This window comes from Salvelinus alpinus, chromosome 10 (genome assembly GCF_045679555.1).
Source record: "Salvelinus alpinus chromosome 10, SLU_Salpinus.1, whole genome shotgun sequence".
Taxonomy (NCBI): Eukaryota; Metazoa; Chordata; class Actinopteri; order Salmoniformes; family Salmonidae; genus Salvelinus; species Salvelinus alpinus.
In genome coordinates this window covers 31,200,575-31,205,337 of record NC_092095.1, presented here as the reverse complement: position 1 = coordinate 31,205,337, position 4,763 = coordinate 31,200,575, and positions in this window count along the sequence as shown.

Here is a 4,763-nt window from a genome sequence, read left to right as displayed (position 1 = left end):
ACATAGAAATACAAAACAAGGACAACATAGAACACCAGACATAGAATGCCCACCCAAACTCATGCCCTGACCAACCAAAATAGAGACATAAAAAGGATCTCTAAGGTCAGGGCGTGCCAAAGTGTTTGTCATATATCTGAGAGATATAATATATACAGTACCAGTCAAAAGTTTGGACACACCTACTCATTCAAGGGTTTTCCATTTTTTTCTTCCAATTTTCTACATTGTAGAATAACAGTGAAGACATCAAACCTATGAAATAACACTTATGGAATCAAGTCGTAACCAAAAAAGTGTTAAACAAATCAAAACATATTTTATATTTGAGATTCTTCAAACTAGCCACCCTTTGCCTTGATGACAGGTTTGTACACTCTTGGAATTCTCTCAACCAGCTTAATGAGGTAGTCATCTGGAATGCATTTCAATTAACAGGTGTGCCTTGTTAAAAGTTAATTTGTGGAATTATTTCCTCCTTAATGCGTTTGAGCCAATCAGTTGTGATGTGACAAGGTAGGGGTGGCATACAGAAGATATGTCACGCCCTGACCTTAGAGATCCTTATTTATTCTCTATGTTTGGTTAGGTCAGGGTGTGACTCTGGTGGGAGAATCTATGTTTTCTATTTCATTGTTGTTTTTGCCTAGTGTGGTTCCCAATCAGAGGCAGCTGTCTATCGTTGTCTCTGATTGGGGATCATATAGTAGTTGTCATTTTCCGTTTGGGTTTTGTGGGGTGTTGTTTTGCGTTTAGTATCTGTGCCTGACGGAACTGTTCGCTTTCGTTTTTGTATTCGTTATTTTTGTTTGAGTGATTCTTGACAATAAAGAACATGGACACTTTCCACGCTGCGCTTTGGTCTCATTCCGACGACAGCCGTTACAGAACACCCCACCAAAAAATGACCAAGCAGCGTGGCCAGGAGGAGCAGGGATTTTTTTGGGGGGGCACATGGGGAGATTGGCGGAGGAAGGGTTTAGACCTGAGCCAAATCCCTGTGCTTACCGTGGGGAGCGTGTGACTGGTCAGGCACCGTGTAATGCAGTGATGCGCACGGTGTCTCCAGTACGCAATCATAGCCCGGTGCGCTCTGTTCCAGCTCCCCACAGTTGCCGTGCTAGAGTGGGCATTCAGCCAGGACGGATTGTGCCGGCTCAGCGCTCCTGGCCTCCAGTGCGTCTCTTCGGTCCAGGATATCCTGCGCCAGCTCTACGCACGGTATCCTCTGTTCGCCAGCACAGCCCAGTGCTGCCTGTTCCAGCTCCCCGCACTTGCCGTGCTACAGGGGGGATTCAGCCAGGATGCGTTGTGCCAGCTCTGCTCTCCAGACCTCCAGTGCGCCTCCACGGCCCAGCATATCCTGCGCCGGCCCTACGCACTATGCCTCCAGTGCGCCTTCATAGCCCAGTGCATCCCGTGCCAGCTCTCCACACTCATCGAGCTGGAGTGGGTATCCAGCCAGGACGTGTTGTGGCAGCTCCCCGCACCCAATTGAGATAGTTTGGGATGAGTTGGACCACAGAGTGAAGGAAAAGCAGCCTACAAGTGCTCAGCATATGTGGGAACTCCTTCAAGACTGTTGGAAAACATTCCAGGTGAAGCTGGTTGAGGTAATGCCAAGAGTGTGCAATGCTGTTTTCAAGGCAAAGGGTCGCTACTTTGAAGAATCTAAAATCTAAAATATACTTCTTTGGTTACTACATGATTCCATATGTGTTATTTCAAATAGGTTTGATGTCTTCACTATTATTCTACAATGTAGAAAACTAGTAAAAATAAAGAAAAACCCTTGAATGAGTAGGTTTGTCCAAACTTTTGACTGCTATTGTATATATTTTTTACATCCAGTAATGGGTTACCTTCAGAGACTCTGCTGAAGCTTGTGTGCTTCGTAGAGTAGAACAACCGACACGTTCATGTTTATGAGAGTCTCCCCTTTCAATATTGGTATTAGTTTGTAGCTCCAATAGTTCGATCTGGACAGTCGATTTTGTAAGAAGACCTCTTCGAAATGAGTTCAGTCTCTGTGGCTGTTGTAGAGCCAATCAATGTTCGTGAGTCTCAACTTTCGATGGTGGTGACTAGGGCTGTTGCGGTGACCGTATTATCGCCACACCGGCGGTCATGAGTCATGAAGGCAGTCATTTTCCTTATGACCATTTGGTCATGGTAATTAGGCTTCTCCAAGCTCTGTTGTTGCTGCTGGTCATTAGTAGCCTACCAAACTTGCTAACTGCCTGGTACTCAGCATTCTATTGTCCCATGTCCTATTGACATCAATGCAAATGTATTCGAAAATCGAATCAAACACTTCATGAGCCCATGAACTCATGTTGCGCAACATTTCTATAGGCTATGCAATTGCGGAGATGACAGAGTGATGGCCTCTACTAAAAAGAGGAGGATCCCATTGGCTTTCTATGGACTAGGTGTACTGTATTTATTTCTCAACTTTCCTAATAAGCCAATTGCTTATATTTAAAACAGGAGTATAGCCTACCTGGCTGGCATGAAAATGAATCACGTGAAAGCGTCCTCCATTTACTATTTAAGTGCATAGATTATTTTATTTTTTTAAAGACAAGATTAAATCAAGCATAGTCTGATGGGTGACAATATTAGCCTATCACTTGTGAATTATACATTATCACTTGTGAATGATTGCGTAAAAAATGCTTTTTTATGCTAGTGGTTGTATTAATTTGCGATCTATCTCATCCCACAATTCTACCAGACTATGTTTGGAATATTTATTTCACACTGGGTGCGGGACCTGGAGAGGTCTACAAGCCACAGTGTCTCGCACCCACTGTGAAATTTGGTGGAGGATCGGTGGTGATCTGGGGGTGCTTCAGCAAGGCTAGAATCGGGCAGATTAATCTTTGTGAAGGACGCATGAATCAAGCCACGTACAAGGTTGTCCTGGAAGACAACTTGCTTCCTTCTGCTCTGACAATGTTCCCCACCTCTGAGGACTGGTTTTCCCAGCAGGACAATGCTCCATGCCACACAGCCAGGTCAATCAAGGTGTGGATGGAGGACCACCAGATCAAGACCCTGTCATGGCCAGCCCAATCTCCAGTCCTGAACCCCATTGAAAACCTCTGGAATGTGATCAAGAGGAAGATGGATGTTCACAAGCCATCAAACAAAGCCGAGCTGCTTGAATATTTGCGCCAGGAGTGGCATAAAGTCACCCAACATCTATGTGAAAGACTGGTGGAGAGCATGCCAAGGCGTATGAAAGCTGTTATTGTAAATTAGGGTTATTCCACCAAATATTGATTGCTGAACTCTTCCTAAGTTAAAACATTAGCATTGTTTTGTTTTAAAATGAATATGAACTTATTTTCTTTGCATTATTCGAGGTCAGACAACACTGCATCTTTTTTGTTATTTTGACCAGTTGTCATTTTCTGCAAATAAATGCTCTAAATGTTTTTATTTGGAATTTGGGAGAAATGTAGTCAGTAGTTTTTAGAATAAAACAAACATGTTAATTTTACCCAAACACATACCTATAAATAGTAAAACCAGAGAAACTGATCATTTTGCAGTGGTCTCTTAATTATTTCCAGAGCTGTATTTCTTTGTTAACCGCTCAACACAGAACAGCCGCATGTGCGCACTCCCTCAAATCGTTTGAAGAAAATATCCTTTCTATTTTATTCTGCTTTGTTCAATTGTATTCTTCATACTATAAAATAACTGTGGCTTGTAGGCTATGTGTGTAAGCCAGGAGATGCTAAATGTGTTTATATTAATTAACGCTCAATTACCTTGAGACAGACAGTTATTTGCTTGACAATCACAAGCTGGTGTAATTTTGTGACCGCCACAGCCCTACTGGTGACTTATGAGTTTGTAGCTCACATGTTTAGAGTTTTACAAACTATTTTGTGATGATTTTCTTCTCCAGATCCTCTCATGTAGAAAAATGCCACTTTCAAGAGCCCCATGTTATGGAATAGGCACAAACTTTGTATCTGCGGAAAGAGGGGAATGAGCTACAGTCACTACAATAAACGGTAAGTCATAAACACATGGGGAGCTATTTAATATTCAAAATGATGTCACCGCGTGATGTATCAACTCTTGTATTTTTTTTTTACCTTTAAGATTAGTTAGCATGTCAAATTAGTGTACATGCCAAGAAAGAAAGTTCTGCCTCAGAGCAAATCTACAGATATCTTTTGCATGCATAGTTTCCATCAAGCTGATTTCCAACCTGCTCCTCAGTGCCAGTGTTAATTTATTGGTCAGGGAGCAAAAAATGTATTGTGTAAAACATATTTTATCATAGTGTTATTTACGTTTGCCCTAAGGGGCAAAGTAGCTTTCAGTTATTGGAGTGAGCGCCATTATCATTAGGGATAATCATTCGTCTACAACAGTTAGAGTAGTGTGAACTCTCCACAGTGGTCGCACAGTGTCCACAGACGATTCACGTCCAAACACACATGAATTCAAAACTCGTGTCAATATCAAGACAAGGCCTACGTCGAGGGCTTTCTCCGTCTTTCTCCTCGGGCTTAAATGTCAAAAACAGACTGAACCCTCTTATCACTCGCAGAAATAGTCTCCTTGGATTCATTGCCATCCAAGATTCTAATAAGTGCTGGATTGTTCGCAAACAGAGAGGGAGATTGAGAGAGAGGGAGAGCAAGCGAGATCCGGGTAGAAAGATAGAAATCCTGTTGTATCTCCAGGCTGGGGCTATTTGCATGGCAATGAAGGCCGTGAGTGTTCAGCACTGTTCA